The following is a 23,982-nucleotide window of genomic DNA, read 5'->3' as shown; positions in this document are numbered from 1 at the left end:
TTCCTCACTCACAGTTATCATATCAAGCAAAAAAAGCAAGAAAATGGCTTTCTTTGTAAATAGTATACTATAATAAATAAAATAATATGGTCACTATTTTATTCTCTGGTGGGAAACTTGGTATAAGATGAAAATTCCTGTTTTATTGTTGTTGTGCACCTCAGTCCAAGGAAGTCAGCACACCTTCCAAGTGAAGGCTGGAATTTTCTCGAGCAATTTTGCAAAGCTGCTGCTTTTCAGTTACTGAACTGTGGGGTCCTTTTTTGTCCCTGCAGCTCGGTGCTGCCAGGATTTTAATTTCCAAAATATGTTCCACTGTCAGAAGCACAAAGTCTGACTGCTTGTATTCATCAAATGACACATTTCATTCATAAAGCTGCATTTATGAAATATGCTTTATCCATTAAAAAGGAGGAGCAGCCTAAGGATTATCAACTGATTTCCAAGAGCTGAGATGGTCCCTGCAAGTTTTCCTTGAGGAATTACCTTGAGAGTGGTAGCACAGCCTTATCAACAGTTTTTTATATATATATGTATATCTCCCTATTTTTTTTTTCCTTGGGATGGATGAATTTGTCATCAGATCCTTGAGGTATTCAAGATCCAAGAGAACTGATCAGATTATGAATTTCCCAGTAACATGGAATACTGGACTGTCCAGTGGTGACCTCACAGAGCACAGCATCTCTATCAGTGAGGGCCAACATCCCTTGCTGCAGGGGCTCAGATGGTTGACATTTAATATCCAATCTGAAGGAGGGGATGTTTAGATTCAATATGAAGAAATCCCTCACTCTGAGGGTGGGGAGGCCCTAGCACAGGGTGCCCAGAGAAGCTGTGGCTGCCCCTGGATCCCTGCAAGTGTCCAAGGCCAGGTTGGACAGGGCCTGGAGCACCCTGGGGTAGTGGAAGGTGTCCCTGCACATGGCAGAGGTGGCACTGGATGATCTCTAAGGTACTTTTCAACCCAAACCTTTCTCTGATTTTACAATCTAGACATTGTAGGAAGACAGATTTTCTTCCCAGCTGCCTTGAAATTGTGTCTGCAAAAATAAAAATTTACATGTGCCTTTTGAAACATCTGAGAGCGCTCAGAGAGTCTCATTGCAATGATGGGAGCACAAGTTAAGTTTTGTACTGGCTAAACTCACCTGTGTCTATCAGAAGAAAGTCACATTACCCAAATGTTGGAGCCTCCAGCCTAGACAGCAAATTATTAGCAAAGAGGGTTCTGGAAAAGTTTTCTGGAAGGGCCTTTCTCTCTCAGTAGCACCAAAAACCTTCTCCCTGGCTGAGCCAAACCTTTCCTCACCGTGATCAGAGGCATCACTTTCATTTTTTGGTTGGTCAACTACAATATCCAAACTGACACCATCTTCTCATCTTTTTGCATGATCCTTCTCATTCCATCAAACATCAATCACTTGTCTCCTCCTGTATCAAGAAATAAGCCAAATGTAGTTTAAGTGGGAAATTTTGTATAGAGATAGGCAGGAACAAGATGTCTGGAAAAGAATTTTAAAATCTGAACTTGTACCTCAGAGTTGTCCAAACAAAAGCAAAGAACTTCAGCTGTAGAACTTTGATGTGATTTTTCTCTCCACTCTAGGCACAACTTCCTGGTTTTGCCTTGCACCTGACCTCTCTGCAGCAAGGTGGTCCTAATCAAGCACTGTTCCCTGATTACTCTTAATGAATGTGTGGAATGATTGAATATCAGCTGACACCTGTAACGAGCAAACAGGGGTTTCAAAGTTATCTTCCAATGGAGTCCTGAGTGCACAATGCCTGGGGTGGTTCCAAACAAGTGCACTGACAATTCTGTCTCTTCTAAAGTTGCTCACAAACCTGTAGACACAGTTCTTTTCTTTCCAGTTCTCACCAAAATCCCCAACAATGGTCACCCCTTGTGGCTACTGCCAGCCATATCCCACCTGCGATGACAACCAGTTATTTCCTCATTCTCTCTGTGCTCACCAACTCCCCAGTGTCCCTTCTCCATCTGCTTTTTATCATCACACACACTTCCCAAGGACAGAGCCTATTTTTAGTTCTGGGCTCATGCAGCAGGATCACAATCCATGCTGAAGTTTCCCAGGTATTACAGTAATCGATAGTAACAACACCAAACATGGATTACTGGTGAATGAGTCAAGCAGTGCATGTCCTCACAGTGATATTTTGAATATAAAGGAAAAGCTTAATGGAGTAGAGAACACATCCAGATTAACAGAGTCAAAAGCAAGTTAATGCTCATGTGGGATCCAAACCCTTACCATGTTTGACTTTAAAAAGGTTAAATTCATCCTCTAACTCTCAAGGCTTGCAGCAGACCTCACACTGTCCCAGGGAACACATTGTCAATTTACTCTTCTGACAGATGATTGTGAAGATGAGGAAATGATCCAGAAAAGTGGCATTGATTTTGAAGAGCAGAAAAATTTGCCAGTCATTGCTTGTTGCTAAGCTGCAACAACAACAACAAAAAAGCCTCCATTAGCTCTCAGCGTGTCAGTCACAAATATCAGTGAGATGTGGTATTTACAGTGTTTGTGCAAGGCCCAGGGAATGGCTGAGACTGCATCCTGCACTTAGAGAATTTGGATGGCACCTTAAATACCAGGAACCTCCTCACTTGGTTTCACCAAATGAGCTGTGTGATGTTTTTCTGTGGGCAATTGGTGCTTTTCATCTACAGGCTGTGATCCGTTTATAAAAATGCAGGGCAGATATTTAAGAGAAAGGGAAAACTACATGGCCTTAACAAGTCTGTAACTTAGACTGCAATCAGGTGTTTGTCAGACCCTCCTCTTAGGAATCAAATGCCCTTTAGAGCATTAAATCTCAACTCCCAGCCTGGAATTTTTTAACTAGAGCTGAACAGTAGAGCTGCAGCCAAAATAAACAATTTTTTATGGCAAGCTTGTGCAAGGAACCAACCTCAGTGGTCTGTTCTTTCTTCCTTGCTCTAAATATTATTCATCTTTAACAAAACCCAGCTGATGACTTTTCCCCACACTCTGTATGCCCTCTGAAAATCTGATGTGAGACACACAAATTTCCACACAGAAAATTTCCACTTGCTTTGTGTCCAGGGGAAGGAGAGAGCTGGCACAAAACTTTTAACCCTTTCACAGAAAAATCCCTGGGTAGTATCAGGGAAGATATCAGATTAAATAGTGCACAGCCCCTTTATACCTTTTTATAATTTACACCTTTTTACCCAGCTCTGCAGAGAGTGCCCAAGGTCAACAAGTGATTTACCAGTATAATAACATCAATCACATGAATAATATGAATAAACATATAAATCCACAGGTACAAGCTGGGGTTTTTTTTTGACAGACTACATGCAAACACCTTACTATATGTAATAAATACTCTTTGCAATAACTAATGGCTTGCAGAAGCAATTTGAAGCATAAAGCTCAGAACAATGACAGAAAGGCTTCCCTTCACCCCTTCTTTTTTCTTCTTCACAGCTCTCACCCCTCGTTTTACATACAGTATTTTTTACAGCGGTCAGTGATATCAGTAAACAAAGTAAATGTTGAAAATGAAAGGACCTGTCAGGTGATGAAGGAAAATGAAGTACAAACCCTTCAGGTGATTAATTCATTCCTTAAGCACATCAGAGGCTGCACAGGTTATGAGATGACAAAGCATTATTTTCAGATGTCCTAACATTCAATCAAGAAATCTTTCCTTCCTAATTTCATTCTAAGGTCTCATTTTCCCACTCCTCTTCCAACACTGCCAGATTAAAGGCCACAATTAAAAACCTCCAACTCTCAGATCCACTTCTTTTATAGTAACAAACAAAGCTTTTATTATATGTCAAAGGCCTCATTTAAAAATCACAGAATCAAATAATTGTTTGGGTTGGAAAAGACCGCTAAGATAATCAAGTCCAACCATAAGCAAGAACTGACAAGGTCACCACTGAACCCTGTCCCCAAGTGCCACATCTTTTACATCCCTCCAGGGATGGTGACTCCACCACCTCCCTGGGCAGTGCCAGTACTTGACTCCTCTTTTGGTGAAAAATTTCCCATTTTCTCTAGTTTTATCACTGGCAGAAGAGACCAAACCCCACCTGGCTACGACCTCCTTTAAGGGAGTTGTAGGGAATGAGAAATAACATGGAGGAAGAGGGCACAGACTCACACAAAAATTACACACATAGTTTGATCTCCACCCACTGTAGCAATGAATACACCTTGAAATGGAAGCAATAGCAAAAAGGAAACAAAAAACAAACCCAAAATGAAGCACATCAGCTTGACAAAAATAAGAAAGTTCAAGTTCTGAAGGCAGAATTCTAACAGCATGGAAAAGATTCTGTTTTTCCTCATAAGAGGATAAAACCAAGCTTCCTAAAGAAACAAGCCCAGAGCAAATATCATGTATTACCAACAGATTTAAAATCCTCTCTTCCTTTCGTCCCAGGCACCCTGTGTGTCTGCATGAGGCATTTTGCCATCCATCTGCATTGTAAGCAAGAACAAGGAAGGGATTGTTCCCCTGAAATCAGCACTTTTGAGGTTGCACCTTGAATCCTGTTGATAGGGAAGTTGTGTGCTGATGTCTTTACAATTCCATGGGTGAGGGAATGGTTGTGAACGACTCTGAAATGGGGCTCAATGTCTCAATATTATAAACTTCAAGCAGCAGGTTTGTTACAGAGCCCGGGCATTTTGACTCCTAAAGAGCCAAATGGGGCTGCACAAGCCTGAGTTTCTAAACTTTGGGGGTAATAACGTGTTCAAGGGGGAGGATATGTGGCAGGCAGTTCGGGAAGGCTGCACCTTCCTGGTACCTAGGCCAGCGGGGGAAGGACGAGGGCAACGAGCGGCCGGGAGTTTGGGATAAAAGGAGGCTGCGCCCTCCGAAACCTCGGGAGAGAAAACCCCGCGGGGATGTGCCCCAGTGGTCTCGCTCCCTTCACCCGAATAAAGCTGCAGGACTCCTCTGTCTCCTTTACGGACACCAGCTTTTCACAGCAGGATTTTCCATACACTGTGATCAGTTTGGGCCCCTCATGAAAAGAAGGACATTGAGGGGCTGGAGCATGTCCAGGGAAGGAAATGGAGCTGGGGGAGGGTCTGGAGCACCAGGAGAGGCTGAGAAGGCTGGGAAAGGGGCTCAGCCTGGAGAAAAGGAGGCTCAGGGGGGACCTTATGGCTCTGCACAACTCCTGACAGGAGGGGGCACCTGTGGGGTCAGGCTCTGCTCCCAAGGAACAGGGACAGGAGGAGAGGAAATGGCCTCAAGTTGTACCAGGGGAGGTTTAGTTTGGATATTAGGGAAAATTTCTTCTTGGAAAGAGTTGTCAAGCATGGGCACAGGAAGTCGAGGTAAGTGGTGCAAACAGCATCCCTGGAAATGCTCAAAGAATTGTGTGGATGTGGCACTGGGGAAGAGAGTTTAGCAGTGAACATGGTGGTGGTGGTTAATAGTTGAACTCAGTGATCTTCGTGGTCTTTTCCCACCCCAGTGATTCTGGTTCTGTGATTCTTTGTTTCTATGAACTGAGGGCAGTTTTTCAGCACTGAATAGAGCCCTCCAAGAACTGCCCCACTCCCATCACCTGTTTTTCTCCTCCAACCAGAGCCTTGCCCTTATCTGCCTTTCCCCATTACCCCCTGTCTCTCCACAAGAATTGCAAAACTCCAGCACAGGGACAGAGCAGGAGGGAAACGTGATGAAGCAAGTCAAAGATATCAGTTGAGCTCAACAATAAAACTTGCATGAACTTGGAGCCAAAACTTTTGTTTTGCTTGAAACCAGGAGCGGAAGAGGGACTGAACACTCCAGCCTTGTTTTTATTGCTGCCTGGAGAGCCAGAATTGTCCACACATCAGTTGCATTAAAAAGCAAGATTGTAAGAACCAGATGTTGGGATATTTTTGGATGCAATCATGGATCAGGCCACAGTGCTTAACAGCTCCTGTCCAAAGCTAATTTTTGAGGGAACAGAGCCCACATCACGCACATGTTTGCTGGCTCTGTGCCGAGCCCTGCACAGTGCACAGAATGAGAGCTTTTCTCAAATTGGTTTGGCTGGTTGGGTTTTCTTGGTTTAAATCCTCATATTAAAGCTCACAGCGAATTGCATTTTTACTGCAGAATTATACCAAAAAGCCTGCAAAGGAAATAATTTAGCTATCCAGGAGGTCGATTTCTCGGTTTTGTTCAATGATTGGTTTTATTTCTCATAAAGATTACTGCCAGCTTATTTTCTCTTGCTCACTCTGAAGTTTTTAAGAAGTTTTCACATAGGGATAACATTCCTGGTATAATTTTTGCTTTCCTTTTTTTGAGATGAAAGCAGCATAAAGGACATAAATGTCTCCCTCGTTTCATTCATGAGAAATCACAGCAAATTCACCTGTGGGACCCAGCTTTCTTGGCAACCCAAATGTCATGTTGCCACATGGGGACAGATGCATTTGTAGCAGTTTTGCACTTGATTTATATTTCCTGAACTCTTCATAGTAAAAAAAAATTCTCCTGGGGCACTAAGGGTGTGGAAGATGGGGAGTTCACCTTGACTTTGGTAAGAAGAACCAGACACTCAACTCTCTGCTTAGGAGATGTAGGTTTGGAAAAGAAAGGAAAGAAGGAGAATCAAGGCCAGGTTGGAGGAGGCTTGCAGCAACCTGGGGTAGTGGAAGGTGCCTCTGCCTTGGAACTGGGTGGTCTTTAAAGTCTCTCCCAACCCAAACCACTTTAGTATTCTAAGGTAGAACAATTTGCCCACAAATGGAACCAGTTCTTAGGGTCCAAGATATCTTGATCTTTGCTGTGTGAAATCACTGTTCTGTAAAAGCCGTGGCCCCTTTATCCCATCTTAAACCACTCAGAAAAGAACTGCTTTCTAAATAACCTGCCCTGTTTATCTGCCTGTTATTTAGTCCTGCAGCTCCCACAGCAAATAACCCTGAAATGTTCAACAGTTGGGATTTCCAGACCTCAGCTACTATTGATTCTTGTCTTCCATGGTCCCATATCTTCAAAAGATAAACTTTTTTGCTTGAAGTTTCACTGTGTCCTTTCATCCTTTTCTTAAATTTTATTTTTTCTCCACATGCTGCTTTAGTAAAATTCCTTTTAAACATCTGTCCTGTGAATGAATGCTTGTTTTTCCCATGTCACATTGGAGAGCACACTCTGACCCAGAAGAGCTGTCACAAACACTGAGGAGATGACTACAGGCTCCTGCCTGAGGCTGATCAAACTGAATGGAGGATAATAGCTTCAACATGTCAATCATTGAGCCATTAGGACACCAACTGTTGGGCAGAAATTAATGAGCCAGGGTCTAATTTGACATGGATAGAACTGACAAATGTTGTGACCATGGTATCTTAGGGCTAAGAAAAAGAAATACAGCTTGCTACAGGATTCTTTCTTTCCAATCCTTTTTAATGCTTTTATCCATTTATTTTTAATGCTTTTATTCATTATTTGCAAGTCAAGTGACTTGCAAACTGATTTAAGAGCAAAAAAATTAATTTTTCCAGAGAAATTTAAGATCAGGCTGGGCCATTATAAACCCTAAAATGAGAGGTAGGTGATAGAAGACCTAATAAGCTATTTAATTTCAGGCAGTTGGGTGTTTGCATTAAAGGTCTGAACATATTTCACAATCCAGGAAGTGAGGCAGCTGTCCCCAAAGACAAATGCAAAGCATTGCCCCTGATTTACATAAAGTGCCAGCAACCCTGACCTAACCTCACCTGCCAATTGCCATCAAAAAGTTCTGCACATCCCCACCACTGGTTTCTCCCAGGTGTGTGAATCAGGGATCATGAGGATCCATGAGGAGGAGGGAATCATGAGGGATGGTCCCTCATTGGTACCAGCTCCATCCGCACGCCACGCTCTTGCTACACTGAAACTAAAAACTAACTCCCACTAAAATTTTCCCTGAAAATACAATAAATCAATAAATACTTCTATCCTTTCACCACAGAAGTAGTTTTCTCATGATCCAGAGTTTAATGGATGAGTTGGACTAGAGGCAGCAGCAGACCAGTGTGGGATTAGGGGTAGTTGGAAAGATTTTCCTTCCCCCTGGTCCTGAGGTGTTCTGGGAGCTCCACTGGGCTCTTTAAATGCAGAACAGGAATCCTGATTGTTGAAAGGACATAAAGGGTTCCAACACCCTCTGGGACCTCCCCTGTATCCTATATCAAACTGACAGTAATGCTGTGCAGAGCTCTCAGCAATTTAGGGCAAAGCTGTTTCTAATCACATCTCTCTCTACAAATGGAAAGCACCAGGCAAGAGATATGAATGAGTGAAACCCCCTAAAAATCCCAAAGCTGCCCTAGGGGAGGCTAAAGATCAGATTCTGAGCACCTCAGCCAGCAGAAAGAGGGCAAAAAAACCCATTTGCTTCTGAAATAGAGATTATAAACACAGCTTTTATACCAATGGGCTCCTGTTCAAAAACATGAATGGATACCAGAACCTGCCCAAACCAGGGAAAACAGCATTAAAGGATGTGAAATCTGTATCTACATGATAAATTAGTCACACAAAGGATTCCCCAGCCTTGAGTCTGCTCTGCTTTGAGGTTTCACACTGGATTTTGCTAATAGCTTATGTATCTTCCCTGTGCACCAGTGCTCCAAGGCAGCCTTCACAGACGTGTCATATGGGCTCCCAAACATGTTGTGACTGCAAGGATCTTTATTTTGGCAGGACAGGCCTGGGGAGGGGAGAAGATGCTGCTGGAAGGCAAAATCCAACCCGTTCTCCTGTCAATACACTAATTAACAATTGGCAAGATTATGCTAAATACGACAGATCTTTAATTTTAACAAGATGTTCTTCATTAAGTAGGCTAATCAAACATGAGCAGCACCCTGAGAGAAAGCACAGGCGACCAAAGCAACACAACCATCCTCCCCTGCTCCCTTTTCCTTGCCAAGGCAATGCCAATCTTCAGCCCTGGGGGATGATGAATTTTCCTCTCCTTTCTCCAGATAATGGGAAAGGAAACATACAGGAAAACCAGGAATACTAAAGAAGGGAAGAGACTTACCTAGATTTAGTGGGTAATTTATTGATTACAAAGAGACTTGTGTAAATTAAAAAAAAATAGAGGCAGGAATAGAAAGGTTTTTTTTAGTATGCACAGAGTTTTGTAAAATCTCAAGCACAAAAATAACTTTTTATTCAATTTTTGCTCTTTCCAAATAGGTAAGGAAATGAAAAAGCTCATCCTGAAACACAAAGCTTTCCCTTCTAAGTTCAGTGAAACATAATATTTAGGTTTCAAGTCCTCTCCATTTTTTTAAAGTCTTAAAATAAACCAAGAAAAGTAGCAAATGATTTGTCCAATCCAAATATTTTAATTAAAATATTTTTATTGTCTTTGTAGTTTGAGCAATGAGACTTCCAGATTCAAGGCAAAACAGTTCTGTGAAATAGATAAATTACAGGTTTTTTTCTGCACAGCCGCTCTGGGAAGCCTTTTTAACTCCTTGACTGTCCTCATGGGTGAAATATTTTTCTTTATACCCAATCAGAACCTTTCTTGCTTTAACTCATGTCAGTTTTCTCTCATCCTTTAATCAGCACCATTGTTTTCACTATTAATATTTATTTCTGCATCCTCCTGTATTTCACTTAGAACTTCTGCTGTCAAAGGACACAAATGATCTAGCCAGAACTCACTGAACTTAAATCCATGTGTGTGTCAAGTGAAAAAAAACACCAAAAAACAAGTCAGGATTTTCAAAACTCAGCCATAAGTCAGAGTAAACTTTATACTGAATCTCAGTTTCTAATCACAGGAGAGAGAAGAAAACCTGCAGCTGAGATTCTGTCTGTGAGGTTATCAAGAAGTGTGACTGAGATGTGTGAAGGTCACAGCTGTGAAGGGGAGCAATAGCAGGGATAATGCAGCTAGTAAGTCAGAAATCCAAATTATTATCAAGCTCCCCACTGAGCTCAATTCACTCTTGCATTGCCAGGCTTGGTGGTGGAGGCAGGCAAACGAAAGCTGGAAGACACATGGCTTTGCACCTTCATTTATAAAATATGAACTCAGGGGGATCCCTGAGGGGATTTAGCTCTGCTTCTGCCATGGAATTGTGGATGTTTATTGGAAACTCTTAATACACCTCAGAGCTCTGAACCTTCACCTGTACCACCTCATGGCTGATTTTTCTCTCAGCACAAGTTTGGCAAGACCACAGAGGAGAAAGCAGACAAACACCATTAATTTAGTGCCTGTGAGCATGAGACCAAACTTTTTTTCATGCTTAAAGCTATAATGCAGCAAAACGCTAACAGAGATTCAAGCATGGATTCCCAACTGGTGTCTTTGTGAAGGGGAGTGTCATATCCAGAGAGGTACAGAGTGGACAGGTGATGACAACTCAGATTGGAACTCTACAGTGCTTTGGTGCCTTGTGAAGGCTGACCTAGAACAGAGACTGGACAGAGCTAAAGAGTGAAGCAGGGATTTATTAAAAGGCCTCCATGGATCCATCTTGGGCAGCACAAGAGCCCAGCCAGGGCTGCACCCAAGATGAACCAAAATGGTCCCAAAATGCACGACCGCTCCCGGGGGCTCTCACTGTGATCAGTTCTGCTCCATTTGTACATTGGAGTTCATTGTCCCATTCCAGCTTTAGCCCATGCAGTCCCATCCTGCTTGTTTTTCTCTCTCCAGCCCACGTTGTTTGTGCTCTTGGGTCTGAGATTTGGATCATTTGTCCTTGGTGCCCAGCTGGAGAAGGAATTGTTTTGTCTCCCTACTCTGTGAAGTAATATGAAGCCCAGACCCACACACTAAAACAGCACAGAATCTGAAAAATAGAAAAGCTAAAACCTGAGGCATAAGCTTCAGCTAATTCTTCAGGTCATCCAACCCATCTTACACCTCCTTGGTTTCCCAGGAGCCTTGTGATACTTGATCTTGGAGTGACTTTGGTGGGATTTCATGGCCATGGAAGTCTCTAGTGCTTCTGAGCATCTGGCACCAAGTTCCTTATCTTTATGCAGCACTTTGAAGTCTTTTTCTACAAAGCATCAAACCAGGGTGAACTATCTTCCACTGAAGGTTATATTAGCGAGGTTTTACAGAACTCAGCTGGAGGAGAAGGAGCAAAAAAATAATCCTTAATTCATGAATTTTCACTCCGAGCACAGCGACTCCCAGTTCAAGCTGAAATTTTCATATTCTGTTGTTAAATCCATGGCTTCAGAACCTGGCAGCAATTTGAGCTGCTGTTCTACACAAGTAGCCCTTAAATAATCTATCAAGATGTTTGCACATCTAGAATGAATTTCAGGCTTTCAAAAAAGGACCAGGGAGCTTTAAAAAGTCCTGATTACCTTGTGCTCAGTATCAGCTTTATTCCCTTTGCTTTGTCTCTGTCCCATTCCATCACAAGTGAACAACATCCATTATTAATCCATCTCTTTGGAGCCAGTCCCTGTGTGTCTCTGCCCCCCATTTGATCAGCCATCTGGAAAACGACAGTTTCTTGACAGCTTTAAAACACTTTCCTTTAAGCTGCAGCGTTGTTCACATGCAGAAAGTGCATTTGATATGATGAGGGCTTTGGTAGAAAGCTTTGGTAGCAAGTAGGGGGAAAAAACATGTGCACACTGATTAACAAATACAACAAACCAAAACACAAAACCTCACAAGAAGCCCAAAACAACCAAAACCAAAAGAAACCCCAAAACAAAACAACAAAAAACCCAAACCAAACAAACCCCCCTCAAACAAAACCACACAGAACCAAAAAAAAATCCTCCAAACCATCAAACAAGAATCCCAATAAAGGGATGATTTCCAGTTCCATGACAGTTGTCAACCCAAGAAGTTCTACCTTGATTTCATCTGTTTGCCAACTTCAATCAACCCATACTTTAGGACAACTGGAGCACTAGAATGTGGGATAAAATGTGGGATAAAAGCACTTGAATTGGTCATATAGAAATTTATATATGTAGCCATTTTTGGGGCAGAGGTAACTGAGGTAGAAGTTGTTTGTTTCTGTCATCCACCAGTCAATACTTGAATAGGATCTAGTTAATGCTGTGATGTATCCAAAGTCTTAACTGCAGATATTTGCCTAAGTGATAACAGTAACCAAAGGAGAAAAGACTCTTTTAACTGAGAAGACAATTAAATTTTATATGACAGCTCCATGTAGGAAAAAGAGACATCTCAGTATTGTTATTTTCTTAGAACATTACATTTTGGATGACTTGAGAGAAAGAAATTTAGAGCGGGTTTGTCTTTGAGCAAAAACAATAATTTTGTGGTGTTGTACAAAAATAAAAGATAAGCTGAAAATTGACCAATGGAAAAAAACATCCTGGAATATTTCAGGATATCAATCTCTGACATGAGTTATTGGATTATTTTTTATTTAATATGCAATTTATCCCACATACAAGTTGTACAAAATTTTATTTAAAACACATCTCTCTGAAATCAAAGCACTGACAGCAATAATCATAATTAAAAAAAAATACTAGTCATCTCAGTATTATTTGCACACTAATAAAAAACTTTCATGTTTACTGTTAAGTATAAAGATAAGCACACAAAAAAAAAACCAAAACAAAACAAAAAAAAACCCCAAAAAAACCAAAAACCAAAAACAAATGGAAAAGTAAAACAGTTGAGCTTGTGTTCATCTCATCATCTCATCTTTCCTAAAGAACCAGCTGGAAGCAAGGTCAGCACTGCAGATCCCCTCTGAAGCCAGGGTAAAGAAGGTAGAGGGAAAGAAAAAGAAAGATAGGAATGGTTTTTACCCTATGTCTATAGCAGGAGGGCAATTTGATTATGAGGATTCAAACTTAGGCTTCAGCTGAATGCCTGGAGTTTGCTAGGATTTATCTAAAATTAGGTGCTTATGTTCCAGTGGGGAAGAAGACGCAGCAGATGGGAAGTGAAACAGGGAGGGAGTTTTGGCAAGACGCACGTTCTTCATGGGAGAAACGTATTTTGGGAAGGGACAAAAATGTCCACACAGAGAATTCCAGGCATGTGGAAGAGACTACGTGTGAGACTGCACAGAGCCTCAGAAGAGAGGCAGACCCAGCAAGGATCACGTCGTGCTTGCATGGAGAGTGGCCTGCTATGGAAAATGCTTTGGAAATACAAGGCAGGAGATCAGTGATTACGAGCTCTCAGAAGTAAAAACAAGGCATGTTAACGTGACTGTTGTTGTATTTTCTCATTGTCTACAAAGGCATCCAAGGATGAGATTTCAGTATCTGACTGTGTTTGTGTTGCTGGTAAAAACATAAAAGGTTTGGGATGCTATATGAGGAGAAGATTTTGGGAAGAGGGGTCTGGGGATCAGTGTTTAGAAGTGCTCTAAAATGTTGAAAGTTGCCATTTCTTAGAAAGCACAGAACACCAACGTAATAAGCACACAGAGAACTGCATAATCATAAAATCACAGAGTGCTTTGGATTGAATGGGACCTTAAATCTCATCCAGTGCCATCCCCTGCCATGTCAGGGACACCTTTCACTACCCCAGGCTATTCCAAGCCCCACCCAACCTGACCTTGGACACTGCCAGGGATCCAGGGTCAGCCACAGCTTCTCTGGGCACCCTGTGCCAGGGCCTCCCCACCCTCTGAGTAAAGAATTCCTCCCTAACAGCTGATCTAAAGCTGCCCTCTGTCAGTTTAAAACAAGAGAAAGTCCATTTCCCTCCTTTTTATGATCCCCTTAAAGTAGTGGAAACATCTCTGGAAACATTCGGGGTCAGGCTGGATTGGGCTCTGAGCAGCCTGGTCTGGTTGAAGATGTTGGTGCTCATTCCAGGGGGTTGGACCAAGTGGTGTTTGGAGGTCCTGAACTGCTTCAGGATTTTTTTGAAGGCTCATTTTGAGCATGCCTTTGGGCCAGCAAAGGTGAGACAGCCCCATTTTGGATGCCCTGTGTTAATAATAATGAGTTTAGGTCAGCATGCAGCAAGAACCAGCAGGGAACAGGGATGCTGGAGGGAAACCTCTTTGGGGAAATGCTTGGATGTACCTGCTGTTAGTGATAAGGAAAAGAAAGAGTTGTTTCACAGTTTTAAGGCCTATTTTCATCTCAGGGAAGCTAAGCTTAATCTTTGCAATGTATTACATTCTTGTGGGTTTATCCCTCAGCTCAGTTGCATATTTTTTATTAAAATGCTGCCCCAAAATGCCAATAAATCCCTGTTGAGTTCAGCTTATCCACTAAAGTGTTGACTTTGGCCCTTAGATATTCTCTTGAATCTTCTCTCCTAAATCAAGGTGAAAAACTGGGAAGTTTTTTTTTTTCACTTCCCAGTACATCTCCAGTATGTTTTTGGGGGAATATGTTGTCTCAGAGTGCACACCTAGCTCACAGCCTCCCCTCTGAACCTGAAAGCCTGGCTCAAACTCTAAATCAAAAAACCCTTCTCATTTCCTCATCATTTCAGAGTCAAAGCAGCCACAATTCTCAAAGTTTTCTTGTCTAAAAATATCCCCACACACGCAGTTTGGATTTTCAAGCAAAAACAATATAGTCACAGCTTAGTTCACAGTATTTTAGCCCAGCATTTTTATTTAAGCCCAGCCTGAGATAAACAGAGAAGCACAGTGTGACATCAGCAATACCAGTGAGCAGATGATGGGTAGGAAAGAGAGGCATTTGGTTGCCTTAAAAATAAGTTATTTTGAGGTACATTGCAAAGGGAAAGCGAAGGGAAATCAAACTTAAAGAGGAATAAGGAAAATATTTTTTATTTAGCAGCCTAAATCTACATAGCAGTTTAAAGTTTAAAATTGAGCAGGCAGCTCAATTATTACTCTATAAAAAGCTAAAAAGAGAGGTATCTTTAGCTGCTATTTTGAGTCAGAGCTTTTATGTGATGCTAAGAGGCCCCATATTCTATTTATTTCAGTTGGATTCACTTTGTAATTTTTTTTTAACATGGCAGAAAACTCTGTCCGACACTCAATCTAAGGAACTACATTTCCTTTCAAGACAAATCACCACTACCTGAGCAGATGTAACAGCCCATTTCTTTGTGCTCATCAGTAATATCAGCTGCTTCTTTTCTCCCAGAAAAAGAGGATGGGGAAGAACAGCAGTGCTGAGAAATCAGGAAATATATAAATTCCAGCAGAAATAGCATTGTATGTTTCTATCCCCCTTAAACAGAGGGTACTGAGGGCATTAAAGACTGCTCCTAATTGCCAAATATTTGTTGTTCCACTCCTATCCAACCCTGAATCAGCTGTGAAGTGTAATAGCAGTATTTTCTCTGCTGTAATATATATCTTGAGAAAAAAAAAAAGATGACGTTGGGTGTTTGGACATTTCAGACTACATGGCCCCAAGCCATGGTTAAAAAAACTATCAGACTTTTACAGGAATGTATTTCTGGAGAAGAAGGCAGTTTAGCATCTTCTTCTCTTGAGTTATCATTATATGGAGAAGCCCAGAAATGAAATAAAATGTGATTGAGGTTGTGAAATTTTCCCTCTGCTGTCAGAACAGAGCCTTGGGCTAGAACTGACCCAGAGTTCCTTTCCTAGCCAGGCACCTCATTGTTTGCATGGCTTTAGAAAGGGAATTGTAACAGCTGGATGGTGAAGAAACTGCCATTTCTGATGGAGCTCTTGCAGGTGAAACTGGCATCATCCCTGTCAAGTTTTATCTTCTTTTTTGCCAGGGTCAGGATTAAATGCACAAGATGGAATTTCATGCTGGGACTCAGATGTTTATCAGCTCTTGTCTATGTCACAGTCTCACACACCCTGAGTTCTACACCACTTCACTCTATCAAACTAAAAATGGAGCCCCATCTCTCTCTCTACAAGGCCTTTTAAGGATCAACTGTCCAATTAAGAAATGACACCTCAATTATTTTTACTTTTAACCCAATAACCAACCACCCATGGCCACAATGGGGACTTTTTTATCCAATTACACAAAACCACCCAAATCCATGGAGAAGAAGGTGAAGAAGAAGGAAGAAGAAGGTGAAGAAGAAGGCCCAGCCTCTGCCCTAAAACCTCCATCTTGCTCTATATCTATTCCTGTATTCTAAACCCTTAAACTCTGAGTTTCCCACCCTGTGATATCACACACTTCTATCCAAACTCCACACCCACAATCCCAGTTCTGTCATTCCATTTTGGAAGCCTTCTCCAAAGCCTCAGGTCAAATGCAGTGTTCTCTTGGGGGTCAGTGCCTGTCAGCACAGAAAGTCTGAAATTCTCAGTAACCAGGGTTCCATCACATCGCCACTTCCCAGATCTATCACACACAGCCAGAATTGCCACATTCCAGCTCCCAGCTGAGGCCCAGGGAGGTCAGAACATCTGAGACACCATTGACATCCAGCACAACAGGGTGGATCCAAATCTTCACACCAGATCATCCAAAGCATCACTGAGTGAACAGCGTGGTAGGACCTGGTTGCTTTGGGTTGTAGGGATTCAAATTTTCTGTCACTGATTATAATGATTATTAATTAGGTAGTAGCTTGTATTTCACTTTTAAGTAATCCTGTATGGAGGTTTACCCAGTAACTGAGTAGACACAATCCGCAGAGAGAAAAAAAGATCTGCAGAAGGTTTTCACCTAACCTGAAGGTCTTAAATCTACACCCATGGATCAGCCATGGGTTTCTGCTGCAGGTATTTTACTCCATGTTGATCAATGTAATGAGAAACCTCATTTCATTTGAATTCTCCTGGGTAAATGCTGCCTCAGAAAGAAGCTTTCACTTCCAGCAATAATCTGTTCAAGCCCTCCAGGTAGATATAGGATAAGTTGGATTTTAGACAATGTTTAATAGAAAGTCAGATCACTGGCAAGATATCAAAGCAGCACCTGCCCTTGTTAAAACCAACCTTGACAAATGCTTTAAAGTCATTCCTTTCATTCCCATGCAGTGACAAGGTGACAACAGCCCCAGCCATAAAAAGCAGAAATCTCCCAGCAGATCTTCAGTTCCACACTCAGCCCAAGGGTTCATATTTTCTATTCTCCATGGTGCTGGGGTTCTATTCTGACACACACTATTGATGTTTTCAGCCAAGTCAAGTAATTGCTCCTGGATCCACAGGGTTCCTCCCTTCTCAGGCTGCCTCAATTCTCTCAGTTTAGCTCAGTTTAGCATCTGGGGTCACGCTGTTTCTACAGACAAAGGACAGGTGAGGTGAGGGCATGAGCACTTTCTCTTTGTTAGAGGGGTTGCTGCTTTTTTCTTCCAAGCATTTTTTATACTCTGTGCCCTTTCTGAATCCTCGTGTCGCTTGGCCGAGGACTGAATTTCAATCTTCCTCTCAAATGAAATAAGTGTTGCTATAAATAAGGATCTAACTGCCATCCCTGTTTGGCTGTTTATGACCTCCCACTCTAGGGGAGTTTCTCAAAATGCTTTCCCTCTTTCTTGTTAAAACCAGTCCTCTGTGACTCCATGACTCCTTTCCCAGCCCATTTTATTCGTGAATCAAAAGGACTGAAAAAGTTTTATTTATCTTCCTTATATTTATTTCTTGTCTTGAAGTTTCTTATCAGGAGGAAGATAGAATGTGGCAGCAGGCCTTGTTTTGGTGTCTTTTCCCTCCCTGTCAACTTAAATGTTCATGTATGGTGTTCGCATTGCCCAGAGGACTCAGCCCATCCAGAATCTGATTTTTATAAGCATAGGATTCACCTAGAGAGGAATAAGAGTGAGATAAACACTCCCAACCCTCTCCTTACACTTTTCTAAATTGGTAAATGTTGCCTAACTGGCTCAACATTTTGTTTGTACTTTAATTTAAGGTTTTTAGTCAGGTAATTTTACAAAAGGGGCATTAAGGGCAGACACAGGCGACTGAGGAGACACCAGGAATTCAGAAAGTTGCAAGAGATTCACTCTTTTGGTAAAATTTCTTTCACAGTATCACAGAACCATGGAATTGTTTGGGGTGGAAGGGATCCTAAAGATCATACAGTTCTACTCCCAGCCATGGGCAGGGACACCTTCCACTTTCCCAGGCTGCTCCAAGCCCCATCCAGCATGACCTTGGACACTTCCAGGGATCCAGGGTCAACGACAGCTGCTCTGGGCTAGGGCCCCACCACCCTCACAGGCAAGAATTTCTTCTAATAACCAATCTTAAATCAGCTCTCTTTAATGTTGCCTTGTCTTTTCTATTTTATCTCTCAATGCTCATGCTAGTTTTGGCCAACTTTTAAATGATCAGCTTTAGCTACTTTACTGGAGTTTTTCCACCAAAAAGCTGCAAAATTACAAGGTTGTCCTTTCCCAAGTGCTCACCCAAAGGTTTGATTCACCCAGTTCAGCTCATTCTCACTCCCTTCACAAACGTTTTAATGAGGCAGTGGCAGGGAAAACTGCTTACATAACAAATTGCATAACAAATCTTATCTTTGCCTCAGAAAAGTTGGGTCACAGCAACCATCTGGGAAATAAAAGCCTGAATCATCTGCCATGCATACATACACACAGATATATATTTATATATATAAAAATATATGTGTGTGCACATTTGACTCTTACATGAGTCACACCCAAAACTCGACTAAAATGCCACGCCAGCTGAAATCTTACTCCAAAGCTGTTATTTCTGAATGAAAGCTGTCCCCCTTCAATGAATGATGCATTTGAGCCACTATAGATATGCAAAGACATCTTGTTTGCACTGTGCAGAATCTTCAAAGCTTTAACCACTCTCATCTCCTGTGCTGTTTCAGCACATGACTCAGAGTAGGTGTCACCAGGACCAGTGGAAGGGAAAATGGGGGGCAAAGCGGAATTTTGATGAAGAGACAGATTCCTGCCTGTTCTCCACTGGACTTGGGAAAGATCTGTGGTGTCATTAAGTTTTGGAGGGCAGGACACAGTGCACCAAAATGTGAAAATTACAAATTCTGTCACTACCACCATACATAATTTCTCAGGACTTTGAGACAAATACTCATGTCCCAGATAAAAATGAGGTGTAAATGAGTCTTCAAACAGAGAAGTCTTGGCTAAATCATGACCCAGCTGTAACCCAGGAGGTTCCTTTTGGAGTAAAGTGATGTGTAAGTCAGAATGTTTTCATGGGTGCAAGATGTGTGCACCACCAGATTGGCCATCAAATATATTTAACATGACCCAGATGTGGGTACGCACTTGTATTCCTTTCAAAATAATCAATAAACCCTCCCATTATTTAGTATTTATAGCAAATATTGTCTTAAAAACTGAATGGTGTCTGCTGAAGGGTACAGATGGTATTTGAGTTGACCTCAAGACTGTCAGGATATACTGCCCTGTAATTTTCATTGCTCTGTTTTTGGAATAAATTTGAAGTGAAGCTCTGTTTAAGTTGATATATATGCTCTGTGAGGTTATGGGTGTTTTGATCTGGTGTTAAGATACCTCTCCTCAGGTTTCTTGTTAAATGGAACTGTAGTCTAAGGGTGTAAATGATAAAGTATCATTTGTATTACAAACCTTCCACGTGGTGTACAATATTTAATATGCTTAATATAATATTAACTACCTTATATGAGTAGAGAAAGAGAATATCAGTAATACAGAGATGTGAAATACCATGAATAATAAGAACTGCCTGGAATTGCCAATAAAAGCAGGAGCAGTGGTAAATCAGAATCTTCACTGACAGGAAATGACGACCTTGTCTACAATGAATGCAGAAATGTTGACAAAAGGTTTTTCAATGTAATATGAGTATCTGTGTAAGATTGTGAACTATCAGCTTAGAGCCTTCTTCATCTACAATTTGTATCAATATAAACATTTCCTCTGAAAGCAACATGAGAGGGATCAAAGCATTTTTTTTGCAAAACTCTTTCTAGGGAAAAATGTCATATTTTCCTTTTGTGATCCATTTTCACTTTATGAAAACTCTTACCCTTTGTGCTCCGCTCACTATGGATTTTTACATACCAAAACTTGGGTCAAACAACTGTTTAAAAGGCTGTCAGAAAAAATAATTATTGCTGAATTAGAGAGTAGGACATTATTTGGTTTAAAATTTATATAAAAAGTAAGAAAGTGATGATAAGAATAAATAAGTATTTCTCCCAATGGATGGCATTGAAACAGGATCCTTCTGAGTGCTGTGCTATAACCTGGGATGGTCAAAATATTTGTAAGTGATTTAGAGCAGGAAAGGGTGAATGGTGCTGTGACATTTTACTGATGACAGTATTTCATTGAGTAAAGATCAAGTACTGCTGGGGGAATTAGAGAAAGGTATTCTGATACCGGCTGGCTTTTGATTGAGTAAGAGATGACAAAAATACAACACAAATAATAACCTCTGAAATCAAAATTTGACAGTTATAAGGAAAAGAATGGAGAACAAAATGAAAGTATCAGCATGGTGCTGATTCATGGACCTTGGGATGTTAAGTTCTGATTTTTCACCTCCATGATTCATGGTTTATGAAAAGAAAGAATACAGGATAACATTGTAATTAGAAAAACTTGGTTAACTTTGAGAGGAATGAAAACTATTTACAATTACTTCCTTGGCCATATCAAATGTGCAAAATTATTTATTTATATTTCAATGCATAATCCTGTGAAAAAGTGAATGGTTTTAATCAATGTGAGTTTATTAAATAACTTCCTGTTTCCTTCAGCATTAATAATGTAAAATGTGCAGGTGATTTTATCACTACAGATTCATAAAAAATATTACATATGTCATCGTGTACTTAACTGTAACCTCCTTACAAGGGAAAGAGCCTAACACACAAAATATCTTTTCCAAACATTGCTATCTTTTGCATTTTTGGCAATATTCCCAGCAAAAAAAAAACAGAGGATTGGAAGAATCTGGATATAATATCCAAAAATGATTGCCTGGAGTTCTACCAAGTTTTCTCTCATTAGCAATAATCTCAGTGGCTTTAGCCAACAAGAAAAAAAAAAACCAACAAAATTTGCTCTTAGAAAGGTTTTGAAAAATCCTGGGCAACGGTAAATGAGTGGCTGCTGCTCCAAGGATTTGTTTTCATTTATGACCTATTGTCTAAGCAAGGTCATCAGTACAGAAATTAGCATCAAGGTTAACTAAACTTGTCTCATGTGATTCAAATTTTGGGCATTTTGCATTGATACAGTAGTGCATCCTGCTCCAGACAGGAAGAAAATGAAGAAACAGGCTGGGAGAGCTGGGAATGTTCACCTGGAGAGGAGATAGCTACAGGGAGAGCTCAGAGCCCCTTCCAGTGCCTAAAGGGGCTCCAGGAGAGCTGGAGAGGAACTGGGGACAAGGCATGGAGGAACAGGACAAGGGGAAATGGCTTCAAACTTGAAAGGGGAACTTGGCTTAGAGTTTAGGAAGAAATTCTTCCCTGTGAGGGTGGTGGATCCCTGGAAGTGCCCAAGGCCAGGTTGGATAGGGCTTGGAGCACTCTGAGATAATGGAAGGTGTCCCTGCTCATGGCAGGGGGTGGGACTGGATGATCTTTAAGATCCCTTCCAACTCAAACCATTCCTTGAAGAAACAGCTCCCCATGAGATACTCACAGGTATTTTGTGTGTCCTAATTCATTAGAAAGTATATGGCTTCTACATGATTTAATATTTGCAAGGTACAGTAGAAAACTCTCATCCTGAGACATGCTGTAAGAACTTGCCATTTAAGGGGGAGACTGTACAGGTAAAACCTTTTGAAACTGAAAATCAGTTGTGATATTGGCCAAGGGATTCCAGTTTGGATCATCCAAAACCAAAATGGACAGATATTCCTTTTCTCCGAGTACAGAAACTGATGAGAGGAAAGGGAGAGATGAAGAGATGTTTTCCCCCATTAAGTAGTTGGAATTAAAATATTTTTCACTTTGGCTTTCTATTCTTTCAGTCCTTTAAATGCTAATGTCAGAAATATCATCACTGGGGCATGTGACACAGGGAAAAGATTGACTTACAGCTATTCAAGAGTCCAGATCCCCAGTAGCATTCAGCCAATTATGTGCACTTTAAATTAAAGGATTTTCTTCTTCTACCCAGTAGACTTGGGATATTTTTGACTCCCATGTAATTGCCATTCAGGCTTCATTTCATATGTATACATACAGAAGGTATGCAGAAAGGAAAAAAAAAATAACAGCAATTTTGAAGTGATTTCTACCAAAATTTTCTTATGTAACAAAAGCTTTTTTTCACTTCATTTTTTTTTATCATTACTGAAACCTCAGATGAACAAGTCCCTGGGCAGGGTATTCCCCGACCCTAAGATCAAAGCCCCACACCACATAGCAGGATGTCTCAACACACGTTCCAGCAGGCAGCAGGCCATGGAACAATTCTACATGTGAGCAAAAAAGAAGTTTACTTTGTCCAGTGTGGTAATGGTGCACACAACGGTCATTGACAAAATGTGGGATTTATTGATAGTGCTTAGCAAGTGGTTTTGCCTTCAGCATGTCATGACCATAGAATGGTACTGCAAAGATATAAACTCTAATTATTTAAAAGACTAGCAGCCCTATTTATTTATTTTCAGTTGTGGAGATACTGAAGCTGAAGTCCGGGGGCCTTTCAGAGTTTCCATGGCAACAGGACACTTTGATGGGTGATTATAGTGGTACCATTTTGGCATCAGGCATGAACTTTGATCGCTATGGCAACGTCACAGCCATAACTTCTATTTCATTCAGCTCATACTTTGTTCCTGAGGAGCCTCTTTGCTTGCTGCTTGTGAGGAAGCTGAGAACTGTGTCAGCTGCATCAGAGAGGAGCTGTTAGGAGCAACACGAAATGGGCTTTCCCAGCTTAAAGAATACTCCACATCAAGGAACGATTCACTCTGTGCTCTCATTATCCTTGGGAAGGAGCTGAGCTTCTTGGCTGACGTAAATGGAGGTGGCTCCATTAAGGGCAGCAAAGTCTCTTGAATCCAAATTGGGCACCAGGGAAAAAAACCCCACATTTCTCTAGTTGAATATGCATTGATAGAGGTGAAGAATCCCCCTTGTCTAGTTTGGCATTCAAACAGTGAAATACAAGGAAATGGTAGGGATGACAGAGATCAGAGGAAGAGAGGAAGAGTGAAAAACAAAAAAGCAAATAAACAACAATAACAAAAAAAAAAAAAAAAAAAACAAAAAAACCAAAAAAAAAAAAAAAAAAACAGAAAAACATGTTTACCAGACAGTTTAGCTTTTTGAAATTCATATCAGTTTGGAGATTAAAAAAAAAAATTGTCAATATTTATGGAGTTTCAGCATGAGAAAATTAATGTACATTTCTTCAGGTACAACGACAGGAGATTCACCTGAACTGTGGGAATAATAGAGAGATTGTGAGAGGCAGTTATTTCTTATAGGCAATATGGAAGTGAAGGCTTTTTTTGATTCATACAGAACAATCAAAAGGATAAATTTCTTAATTTAATTTCTTGTTAAACTCTTATTCTTCACCAAAGGATGTTCCAGAGGTCAACATATACAGAAAACTCTGAAGAAATTTAATACGACAAAGTCCATTGAGGATTATTAATATAAAGACAAAATTTTCTTTCAGGAAGTCTCCAAACTACAATTCACTGGAGGCTGGGAGAGCACAGCAGGGTGATATCACTACACAGCTGAGCTTCTCTCAAACCCTTCCATGAACAAACACCAGTGCAAGTAGGGTTCTGATGTTGGTGAGACTTGGGTTTGGTTGCTTGTGGCCATCCTCATGCTCTTAGACTCATTAGTCATTGAAAGGGTAAATAGATAAATAAGGATGTCTTCAGAAAATCACAGAATGGTTTCTAGGGACCCAAATTAATCTCATCCCAACTCCCCCTGCCACGGGCAGGGATATCTTTCACAAGATGAGTTTGCTCAGAGCTCCATCCAACCTGGCCTTGCACACTTCCTGGGATGGGATATCCATGACTTCTCAGGGCAACCTGTTCCACTGCCTCACCACTCTCACTGTAAAAAAAAAAATAAAAAAAAGTCTTCATTATGTCAAATGTAAACCTA

The 23,982-nt window shown here is 41.0% G+C and overlaps 2 long non-coding RNA genes across 2 annotated transcripts; one reads left to right on the top strand and one right to left on the bottom strand.

The window, feature by feature from the left end:
• Positions 1 to 2,174: 2,174 nt before the first annotated feature.
• On the bottom strand, positions 2,175 to 3,651 carry LOC137464390 (uncharacterized). Its single transcript, XR_010994213.1, has 2 exons — positions 3,567 to 3,651; positions 2,175 to 2,467 (listed from the first exon to the last, which is right to left on the bottom strand). It is a non-coding gene; the product is annotated as an uncharacterized lncRNA (long non-coding RNA).
• A 12,029-nt stretch (positions 3,652 to 15,680) lies between these two features.
• On the top strand, positions 15,681 to 22,914 carry LOC137464484 (uncharacterized). Its single transcript, XR_010994253.1, has 2 exons — positions 15,681 to 16,432; positions 22,666 to 22,914. It is a non-coding gene; the product is annotated as an uncharacterized lncRNA (long non-coding RNA).
• The last annotated feature ends 1,068 nt before the right edge of the window (positions 22,915 to 23,982 follow it).

Source organism: Anomalospiza imberbis, chromosome 1 (assembly GCF_031753505.1).
Source record: "Anomalospiza imberbis isolate Cuckoo-Finch-1a 21T00152 chromosome 1, ASM3175350v1, whole genome shotgun sequence".
NCBI lineage: Eukaryota > Metazoa > Chordata > Aves > Passeriformes > Viduidae > Anomalospiza > Anomalospiza imberbis.
Note: the sequence above shows the minus strand (reverse complement) of the source record. Positions and strands in the feature narration are given on the sequence as shown.